Below are 11,792 nucleotides of genomic sequence, written 5' to 3'. Positions count from 1 at the left end.
CGCGGCGCGCGCCCCCGCGACCGGCGTCCCGAAGCTCGGGAAGGGCCTGGGTGCGGGCACGCGCGGCGCGCGCCCACCCGCGTCCGCTGACCCCCGGCGTCCGCCCAGGCGTCCCCCGCGGCCGGCGCCCGGAAGCGCGGGAAGGGCCCGGATGCGGGCACGCGCGGGGCGCCCCCACCCGCTTCCGCCCCGGCGTCCCCCGCGGGAGAAAGCCTCTTGCAGGGAGGTGGACGGTTTGTGGCTGCCGGGCCTCTGCCCTTCCCGAGGCGCCCCGCCACCAAACTTCCGCCTCTGTCTTGCCACCCTGGGCCGGGAGCACAGCCGGTCAGCGGGTAACGAGGAGGGAGATGAACCGAACGCCGGTGGGGCGTAGAACCTGCGCTCAACCTTTCCACTTCTCCGTGTGGAGGCCGAAAGTCCGAAAGTGCGGGCTCTTGCAAGGAGCCGCGCTTTCCGCCCTGTTCATTTCTTCAGCAAATGTTTACTGAGCTCCTGTTTTGTGGAAAAGAGAATGTTTGACTCTGGGAATAACAATCAGTACAAAGATAAGAATCTGCCCCTCACCACTCCACCTGCCCTAAAGGGCCCTAGAGTTTAACGAGGAGACAGACAGACCTTAACGATATACCCCAAGGTAACAAACTGTGGTGTTGGAGAAGACTCTTGAGAGTCTCTTGGACTTCAAGGAGACCCAACCGGTCCATCCTAAAGGAAATCAGTCCTGAATATTCATTGGAAGGGCTGATGTTGAAGCTGAAACTCCAATACTCTGGCCACCTGATACGAAGAACTGACTCCTTGGAAAAGACCCTGATGCCGGGAAAGATTGAAGGCTGGAGGAGAAGGGGATGACAGAGAATGAGATGGTTGGATGGCATCACTGACTCAATGGACATGAGTTTGGATGGACTCCGGGAGTTGGTGATGGACAGGGAGGCCTGAGGTGCTGCAGTCCATGGAGTCGCCAAGAGTCGGACACGACTGAGCGAGGGAACTGAACAAACGAAACCCCATGTCCTTGGCCGTCGCTTGTGCTCCTCTTCCAAGTAAACCCTAAGGGACTAAATCTCAGCTTTCTGTCTTTCAAGAACCTTCCTGTGACAACTTGGACACTTCCGTCTTCCAGGCAGTGTTAGAGCCCCTTCCAGGGTGGTATATTCTGTTGATTTTGTACTGCCTCCTAGTTTAGACTTGGAGCTCTTGGACGCTGAGGAAGGTAATCTTGATCTTGTAATCCTCAGCATTGTGTGCTCATAAAAGTTAGTTTTGGACAAACGAATGTCCCCAGTCCTTTGTTACCTCTCTTACAGAACTTTTCTTCTCTCCTGTGACAAATATGGCTCTCTTCCCACCCCTGCATTCATTCAGCAAGTTGTCCATTGAATGCCTGATGTGTGTCAGATATGCCGGCTCTGAGCATGGCGTGGTAACTACTCTAACAGAGCCCACAGTCTCCTCCCAAGGGACAGACTAATCAAACAAACAGATACATGTATGTAAGACTGCAACTAAGACTGCACCGTAAGATTGCAACGTGTAAGACTGCAACTGTTGTATCACTCTTTGCTATGTAGCAAATCACTACAAAACCCAGTGGCTTACCGCAGTCCTTCGGCTAACTCAGGATACTGTGAGTAGATTGGGTGGTTCTACTTTTGAGTCTGCTCAGCTGGGCTCTTTCATACGTTTCTGGTCAGCTGGTGGGTCCTCTGGTGGCTGGATGATCTAGGATGGTCTCACGCCCAGGTCTTCTGGTGGGAAGGCTGTTAGTAGGGGCAATAGAGACAACGTGTTAGGGGCCGCTTTTGCAATACTAAGGAAAAGTACAGGACACCAAGCGAACATATACTGAATATAGAAGTTTGTTTTGAACTATTGGGAAAAAGCACTACATTGCTAAAATGACACGAGCTGAGATCCAAGGATTGGGGAAGGGGGTAACTAGGTGAAGAGAGAGGGAAGGATGGTCCAGAGACAAGATAGAGGCAAATCCCCACTCCCATCCCCCCATTCCCATCTCAACCTCCATGTTTCAGAAAATGGTACTGCAGCTGACTGTTCAAGTCAAAAACCTAGCAGTCATCCTTTCTTTTCCCCACTGGCAGTTCTCATCTGTTCTACCTCCAAAACGTATCCTGAACCACTCCTTCTTCATTTCCACATCACCGTTATCCAAGCTCCTGTCATCATCCATCTTTACTGCAAACCGTCCTTACTGATCTTTCCATGTCTGTAGTCACACACGGCAATGCAAAATAAAATGTGGGTCAGATTGTGCCAACCTTTCAAAGCCTTTACTGGATGAGTCCGAATGTTTGTGTCTCCTCCAAATTCATATGTTGAAATCCTACCCTCTAAGGTGATGATATAAGGATGTAGGGTCTTCGGAAGGTGCTTAGGTCATGAGGGCAGAGGCCTCATGAATGGGGTTAGTGCTGTGATAAAAGAGACTCTGGAGAGCTCCCCTGTCTCCTGTACACTGAGAAGACAGCATCCGTGAGGGAGAGGCTCTTAGCAGGCACCGACTAGGTCAGTGCTTGGATTTCATAGCCTCCAGAACTTAAATTTCTGTTTTTTCATATGCTACCTAGTTTGTGGCATTTTTGCTATAGCAGCTCAGTGGACTAAGACTCACTCCCAGTATGCTTAAAATAAAATTTTGAATTCTTACTGTGGCTATGAAGGCTGTATCTCGCTCTTAACTTACCCATCTCCCTCCTCTCATCACCTCACTATGCTATCCCTAGCATATATCACAGAGAAGGCAATGGCACCCCACTCTAGTACTCTTGCCTGGAAAATCCCAGGGACAGAGGAGCCTGGTAGGCTGCAGTCCATGGGGTCGAAAAGAGTCAGACACGGCTGAGCGACTTCACATTCACTTTTCACTTTCGTGCATTGGAGAAGGAAATGGCAACCCACTCCAGTAGTCTTTCCTGGAGAATCCCAGAGATGGGGGAGCCTGGTGGGCTGCCATCTAAGGGGTCGCACAGAGTCAACACGACTGAAGCGACTTAGCAGTAGCAGCATATATCATGCTCATTTCAGAGTCAGAGTTGTTTTTGTTTTCTCTGCCTAGAACATTGCTTTCTTACATCTCCATATGACTAGCCCTTTTCATCATACGAAATTCTACTTAAAAGGCACCTACAGAGTGAGACTCTCTCTGATCACCTAGTTATTGCCATATCCTTTTTTGTTTCCTCTGAGGTGCATGCTACTCTCTGAAGTTAACCTGTTTGTACGCTATTTGCTTCCCATAACTAGAATATATTCTCCATGAAACCAAGCACTTTGATACCATGTTTATATTATATTCCCTATGCCACTACCGCCTTTGGCTCATAGTAGGAACTCAACAATTAGTTGAGCTTGTTAATGAATAAAGGTGAAAACCCCATGAGAGAGGAAGTATGATGCATGTGAGGATGTGGAAGAAAACTAGTGAGGCTAGAGCAGAGGAAGTGGGTGATGTGCGTTATAGTGGGAGAGTAGGTATGACCAGGTCTTGTAGGGCATTTGGCCATGCTAAGGAGGTTGGTCCTTGTATTAGGGGTCTCCAGAGAAAACCATGTATATGGCTCTATTATAAAGAATTGGCTCATATAATTATGGAGACCATGTCCCAAGATACATAGTCAATAAGGTGGAGACCCAGGAGAGCTGATGGCATGGATTCCAGTACGAATGCTGTCAGGCTAAAGACCCAAGAAGAGCCAATGTTTCTGGCTGGATCTGAAGACTGGGGAAAAAACCCTGAATCTCAGCCCATACAGTCAGGTAGGAGGAATTCCCTCTTTCTCAGCCTTTTTGTTCTAGTCAGGTCTTTAATTGGATGGATGAAGCCCACTCACGTTAGGGAAGGCAACCCATTTTACTCAGCCTACCAATTCAAATGTTAAGCCCATACAGGAACACCCCTACAAACTCATCCAGCATAATGTTTGGCCAAATGGGTGGGCGTCCTGTAGTCTAGTCGTAGTGACACAGATTGATCATCATAGTCCTTACCTTGGTATCTGTGTGAAGGTATTGATGGCAGCAGAAACTATCTTATTCATCATGTAACTCAAGTCTTTTGGCAGATGCCACATACATAGTATAGTAATTGTTGAACAAATATATACTGAACTGTACTCTTTCAGTCTCCACCCAACATATGTGTTCTAGGAACTCTTCCTCTGAGATCTGGACTCTTTGATCTTACTCTTCTGTCAACAGACATTTCAAAACATGCATCAGCACAATTGTTCTCAAGTCTCTTTCACTGTTTGGAGGCATTTTCTTTCTTATAGGCTGTGTTTTATCCCAGGACACATTTCATAGAAGAGGAACTGGGGACCTGGGGAGGCCAAGTGCCATGGCCAAGGTCACATGATAAGATAGTAGGGAAGTTGGAATTAAATCCTCTATCTTCCCTCTCTTTCCAGTGCACTTTCCACTGTACCAGGGACCCACTCCTCTCATTATGTTTTTTTTTTTTTTTTTGCAAAGTTGCTAAACAAACATAAACATAAGTTACTAAATAGCCAATGCATGTGTTTTCCTATTTGGAATAAGGAGAGTGTGTGTCCATCGTTGGGTGTAGCATTCCAAAATCTCTCAGCATTATTGTTCCAGGTTACAATCAGTATAACCTGACTTCTCATAAACTACTATGCAATATTTGTATATTTATTGTGAAAATGGCACAATCTTATTTTGTGTAAAGTTGAATGAATTCCAATGTGGGATAAGCTTAAGAATGCCTTAAAATGCCTTCCAGTGAAGGCAAAGAGTTACATTAACTTCATTCACTCATTTATTTATATCTACTTACTGAGAACTCACCATGTACTAGATGCTATATTTACCAATCTTTAATCCAAGTTCTTTGAATAACGTGGAAAGGGAAAGCTGTACACATAAGTGAATCATTAAAATTTTTTTCTATTCTTATTTCTTTGGAACTTTAGAGGTGATGATGCTTGAATTAGATAATTTTATTTAAACTATTTTATTATTTTGTTATTCTCTTCCACTAAGCTTTTGCCCCATTTTAGAAATGAAGAAAGATGTTGAGTGACCAACCGTGATATATTTATTTGCTAGTGCTTATGCCTAAACAAATGGGTTTCCCTGTAGCTCAGACGGTAAAGAATCTGCCTGCAATGCAGGAGACCTGGGTTCGATCCTTGGGTCAGGAAGATCCCCTGGAGAAGGAAATGGCAACCCACTCCAGTATTCTTGCCTAGAGAATCCCATGGGCAGAGGAACCTGGCGGGCTACAGTCTGTGGGATCACAAAATGTCAGACATGACTGAGCGACCAAACAATATAACTTCAAATGCAGCTGTCCCATGTTAAGAAGCTTAAGCAAATTGTTTTAATGATGATGCAGAGAGATAAAATCTCTCTCCAGTAAAATTTTAGGTTTCTTTGTGTGATTTTTTTTTTTTTTGCTTGAAAGATTCAGTACTTAAGCTTCCCAGGTGGCTCATTGGTAAAGAATCTGCCTGCCCATGCAAGGAGACATAGGAGATGTGGATTCAATCCGTGGGTGGGGAAGATCCCCTGGAGGTAGAGATGGCAACCCTCTCCAGTATTCTTGCCTGGAGAATCCCATGGACAGAGGAGCTTGGAAGGCTACAGTCCGTGGTGTTGCAGAGCTGGGCACGACTGAGGGACGAGGCACGCTCGCACTAGAGGGTATAGGGGCTCCCTTTAGTGGTGAATTGAGTACTTAAAATTATTTGGTCAACTAGTAAAGCCCAGAGTACAGAATGAAACTACCCCAGAATCCTACCTCATTTAACACCAGTTTTTAAATAGAAATCACCTATAACTGATTTTCTTCTTAGTGATTAAGGGGAAAATATTATTAAGTGATAAAGCACCCAGAATTTAATGGACTCTGAGATCTCATACCTGGAATTAAATTCTGACTCCATCATTTTCTCAAGAATTGACTCAGAATCACTTAGAATGCAGTACCTGCTAAGTCGCTTCAGTCGAGTCCAACTCTGCGACCCTATGGACTGTAGCTCGCCAGGATCCTCTGTCCAGAGGGTATGGTAAAACACAACCTTCTAAATCCCACCCCAGAGTTTCTGATTCAGGAGGTCTGGAGTGACAGCCAAGAATATGCACTTATAACAAATTCTCAGGTGATACTGATGCTGCTGGTACAGGGACCCCACTTTGAGAAGTGCTGTACTTGACTCCTAGAGTGATGAATCTAAACCTTATCTTAAATAAGGTTAATACTAACCTTACATTAAATGTTCCTCAAGGTTTAGCCATAGGGTTATTGTGAGGATTAAATGGAACAGTAGATGCCTGGTAAATGCTGACATAGTAAGTGCTCCACAGAGGTTAGCTCTTAGTAAACTGTCAGTATTTTCCAATGTGAAAAATAAAAAAAATAAGGTGGAATTTTTAAAAATAATATTGTTGTTGAGCTATTATTGTTAGCTAAGTTCAGTTCAGTCTCTCAGTCCTGTCCGACTCTTTGCAACCCCACGGACTGAAGCGCGCCAGCCTTGCCTGTCCATCACCAGTCCCCGGAGCTTGTTGAAATTCATGTCCATCGAGTCGGTGATGCCATCCCACCATCTCATCCTTTGTTGTTCCCTTCTCCTCCTGCCTTCAATCATTCCCAGCATCAGGGTCTTTTCCAACGAGTCAGTTCTTCACATCACGTGGCCAAACCGGGGTCTCCTGCATTGCAGGTGAATTCTTTACCATCTGAGCTATCAGAGAAGCTAAGTTATATCAATAATTTTACTTAAGTGTGCTTGACAGTGTACTATGCATTATTAATATATATATAGCATCATTAATATACATTAATCTTTATGCATATTGCTCTGAAAAAATTGGTACAAAACAAAAACCACATTGTGAAGGGGCTATGTCAAAGGGACCCAGGGGCCAACTGAAAGACATTCCAATGGCCAAAGTTGGGATAATTTGAGCAGTAAAGTGATTATGCTACTGCTGCTGCTAAGTCGCTTCAGTCGTGTCTGACTCTGTGCGACCCTATAGACGGCAGCCCACCAGGCTCTGCCGTCACTGGGATTCTCCAGGCAAGAATACTGGAGTGGGTTGCCATTTCCTTCTCCAGTGCATGAAAGTGAAAAGTGAAAGTGAAGTCGCTCAGTCATGTCCGACTCCTAGCGACCCCATGGGTCTGCAGCCTACCAGGCTCCTCCACCCATGGGATTTTCCAGGCAAGAGTACTGGAGTGGGGTGCCATTGCCTTCTCCAAAGTGATTATAATCCATGTTAAAAAGTAAATATCCCTGAGTTCATGCTGAGATAAAGAAATGCTTGGAGGAAGGAAGGAATAAATAAATAAATGGAGAAGAGAAATCTCCCATGCTGAGGATTCCAAATATTTTCTGTAGATATTCTGCCCTCAAAGATGTGGAGGATAGCCACCTACATCTTAAGTGTAAGGAGCACATGGTGACTTTCTTCCAAAGAGGGAAAAAAGGGGTAACTTTACAGAGGAGAAACACGACAAACACCATCTCAGCCAGTTGATTAAGGTTGATATCAACAGTGGTAAGTCATGTTATTAGTATGTACTCTTTCTGTGATGTACCTTACACTGTGGTCTTACTCCTCAAAACCTGTAACCCCCCTGTAATTGTGGGAGACACATCAGATAAATCCCAGTCCAGGGACACTTTACAATGTACATGACCAGTGTTCCTAAAATTTGTCAAGGTCACCCAAAATGAGGAAAGCCTGAGAAACTGGCACAGCCTAGAGGACCTTAAGGAGACATGACAACTAAATGTAATGTAGTCTAGTGGATAGTGTGGGTTCTGGAACAGGAAATGGACGTTAGGTAAAAACCAAGGAAATATGAATAAGGCATGGAGAAAAGTAAAGCAAAACTCGGACTTTTAGGGGAAAAAAAAGGTATGTATTTGTTATTAGAAGTGCCATCCAAACTTTAGAAACATAGTAAAGAAAATCAATGCCAATGCTGTATGGTAAAATGTTATGTTAACATTAGGTGAACATTTTTCTAGATTGATCTATCTACAGAGGTAGAGCATATATATGTCTCTATATATGTTCACACACATATATATACTCACACACACACACACACACACACACACACACACACATATAGTAGGCATGCAGACAAGCAGTCTTACAAAAGCAGGATCTTTGTACGTGTTTCAAAATTTTATTTTGGGCATAGTTTGATTCTTTTACATTATTGAAATTTATCAAACATACATAAAATAATTAACTGACCCCTATATTTAGGGCTTCCCTGGTAGCTCAGATGGTAAAGAATCCGCCTGTAATGCAGGAGACCCTGGTTTGATTCCTGGGTCAGGAAGATCCCCTGGAGAAGGGATAGGCTACCCACTCCAGTATTCTTGGGTTTCCCTGGTAGCTCAGATGGTAAAGAATCTGCCTGCAATGCTGTAGACCTGGGTTCGATCCCTGGTTTGGGAAGATTCCCTGGAGGAGGGCATGGTAACCCACTCCAGTCTTCTTGCCTGGAGAATCCCATGGACAGAGGAGCCTGTCTGGCTATCGTCCATAGGGTCATAAAGAGCCAGACACGACTGAAGTGACTTAGCATGCAGATTTGTACAACTATTACCACAATCAATTTTAGAACATTTTTATCATCCCCCCAAAGAAATTTCACACACATTAGCGTTCACTCTCTATTTCTCCTCAATCCTGTCAGTCCCAGGCAATCAACAATCTACTTTCAGGCTCTCTAGATTTACTTCTTTGGAACATGTCACATAAATGAAGTCAAACAGTATGTGGTCTTGTGACTGACCTTTTTCACTTAGGATACTGTTTTCAAGGGTGCTTCATCTTATGATATGTATTAGAACTTTGTTCTTTTTATTGCTGATTAATATTCCATCCTATGGATATACCAACTTGAATTATCCATTCATTTGTTATAGACATTTGGGTTATTTTCACTTTTTGGCTATTACAAGTATTGCTGCTATGAATGCTTGTGTACAAGTTTTTGTGTGGGCTCATGTTTCCATTTCTCTTGGGTATATACCTAGGAGTGGAATTACTGGATCATTTGATAATACTGTGTTTAACATTTTAGGGAACTTCCAGGCAGTTTTGAAAACTGCACCATTTTATTAATACATTCTCACTAGCAGTGTGTGAGAGCTCCAGTTTCTCCACATCCTCACAAACATTTGTTATTATCCGACTTTATTGATTTTAGCTGTTCTAGTGAGTATGAAGTGATATCTCATGATAGTTTTGATTTTCATATTCCTAATTGCCAGTAATGTTGACTGTCTTTTCATGTTCTTATTGGTCATTTGTATATCTTTTGTGGAGAAGTAACTATTTAGCTCTTTTGTCTATTTTTAAAATGGATTATTTGTCCGTTTTATTACTAAATTGTGTTCTTTATGGATTCTAATTGTAAGTCCCTGATCAGATATATGGATTTGCAAACATTTTCTCCTAATATATGGATTGTCTTTTTCACTTGTTTGATAATATTTTTTGATGCACAAAAGATTTTAATTTTGATGAAGTTCAGTTTGTCGAATTTTTCTTTTATTTCTAGTGTTTTGGTGCTTAAGTTAGGCAAAGCTTTCTAAAGGTCATGAAGAATCAGTCTTATATTTTCTTCTAAGAGTTTTAAAATTTGGGCACTTACATTTATTGATGGTCTAATTTGAGCTAAATTTTGTGTACAGTGTGAGGAAGGGTCAAATTTCATTCTTTTGCATGTGATTATTCCGTTTCTGTTTCAGAACATTCATAGAAGAGACTATTTTTTTTTGCTCCCTGAATTGACTTGGTACCCTTGTTGAAAATAATTGATTATTAATATAAGGGCTAATTTCTGGATCTTAACTTCTTGCCATTGACTTACATGTTGATCCTTACGCCAGTACTATGTGTGCGAAGCCCCTTCAATCGTGTCCGATATTTGCAACCCCATGGACTGTAGCTGCCAGACTCCTGTGTCCATGTGTCCATGGGACTCCAGGCAGGAATGCTGGAGTGGGTTGCCCTGCAGTCCGCCAGGGGGTCTTCCCGACCCAGGGATCAAAACCGTATCTCTTACGTATCCTGCACTGGCAGATGGGCTTTTTACCACTAGCGCCACCTGGGAAGTCGGCACTATACTGTCTTGTACTTTTGAAACTGGGGGAAAGATAAGATATTTTTAAAGACATTGTTTTAAACTATTAACTTTATTACTTTTAATAACAGAGAAAAAAATTAAGTACAGTATAAGGAATCTTGAAATTTAGAAAATATTCCTGTTGTATAAAATGTTAATTCCCCAAAGAGCTAAGATTTAAGTCATTAAGAATGGAAATTTTTATATTTTGAAAACGTGTAGTTATATCTCAGATTCTATGACTAACTCTGCTTTAAAAAATAAGCAAATTAGCATCTTCATAATTCCTATCACTTCCCTTTTCTCACATTTTATTTTTACTAATAATATTTTTATGTCATGTTATCAATGTTACTAGCAATGTATTTGAAACTATAACCCATACAGTGATTTAGTCTTGGTTATACATTTACATCAACTCAATGCTCCCTACCAGTCCATGTTATCTAGGTTGTTGACTATAAATTCAAAGTTGTGTGTAATATTGTCTTTCTTTATTGAGTTATGGTTGATGTATGCTATTGTATAAGTTGTAGGTATATAATATAGTGGCTTACAATTTGTAAAGGTTATACTCCATTTATAGTTATTATAAAATATTGGCTACATTCCTTGTGTTGTACAATCTGTCCTTGTAGCTTATATATAATACGCTGTATCTCTTAATCCCTGAATCCTTTTTGTTATAATCACTAGTGTGTTATATTTTTTGTATTCCACATATAAGTGATATCATACAGTATTTGTCTGTGTCTGTCTGACATTTCATTTAGTATAATAACTTCCAAGTTCATCCATGTTGCAAATAGCAATATTTTCATTTTTAATGGCTGCATGGTATTCTATTGTGTATATATATATATCTACCTCACATCTTTATTCATTCATCTGTTGATGGACACTTAGGTTGCTTTCATACTTTGGCAGTTGTAAATAATACTGCTATGAACATTAAAAAACAGAGACATGACTTTGCCAACAAAGGTCTGTCTAGTCAGAGTTATAGTTTTTCCAGTAGTCATATATGGATGTGAGAGTTGGACCATAAAGAAGGCTGAGGGCTGCAGAATCGATGCTTTTGAACTGTGGTGTTGGAGAAGACTCTTGAGAGTCCCTTGGACTGCAAGGAGTTCTAACCAATCATTACTAAAGAAAATTAGTCCTGAGTATTCATTGGAAGAACTGAAGCTAAAGCTGAAGCTCCAATACTTTGGCCACATGGTGTGAAATGGCCAACTCATTGGAAAAGACCCTGATGCTGGGGAAGATTGATGGCAGGAGGAGAAGGGGGTGACAGAGGATGAGATGGTTGGATGCTATCACTGACTCAATATACATTAGTCGGAGCAAACTCTGAGAGATAGTGAAGGACAGGGAAGCCTGGTGTGCTGCAGTCCATGGGGTCACAAAGAGTCAGACGTGACTTAGTGACTGAACAACAACAACAAAAACAATGAACACTGGAGTAAGTGTATCTTTTTGAATTAGTGTTTTTGTTATATATATATGCCAAACAGTGGAATTGCTGGGTCATATGGCAGCTCTATTTTTAGTTTTTTGAGAAATCTCCATACTGTTTTCCAATGTGGCTGCACTAATTTACATTCTCACCGACAGTGAACAAGGCTCCCCTTTTCTCCACATTCTC

The 11,792-nt window shown here is 42.2% G+C and overlaps 1 long non-coding RNA gene across 2 annotated transcripts in view; it reads left to right on the top strand.

The window, feature by feature from the left end:
• The first annotated feature begins 29 nt into the window (after positions 1-29).
• The window catches only part of LOC145509025 (uncharacterized), a 236,036-nt gene continuing 224,273 nt past the window's right edge, over positions 30-11,792 (top strand). Inside the window, exon 1 of one of the 2 annotated variants that reach the window (XR_014055795.1) lies at positions 30-1,630. This is a non-coding gene — a long non-coding RNA (uncharacterized LOC145509025). The remainder of the gene's footprint in view (positions 1,631-11,792) is intronic. The other variant, XR_014055796.1, reaches the window with a different exon arrangement.

The sequence above is a fragment of the Giraffa tippelskirchi genome, chromosome 6 (genome assembly GCF_054371585.1).
Source record: "Giraffa tippelskirchi isolate mGirTip1 chromosome 6, T2T-mGirTip1v1.2.pri, whole genome shotgun sequence".
NCBI classification, from domain to species: Eukaryota; Metazoa; Chordata; class Mammalia; order Artiodactyla; family Giraffidae; genus Giraffa; species Giraffa tippelskirchi.
The sequence above is the reverse complement of the archived record's forward strand: the minus strand, read 5'-3'. Positions and strand labels throughout refer to the sequence as shown.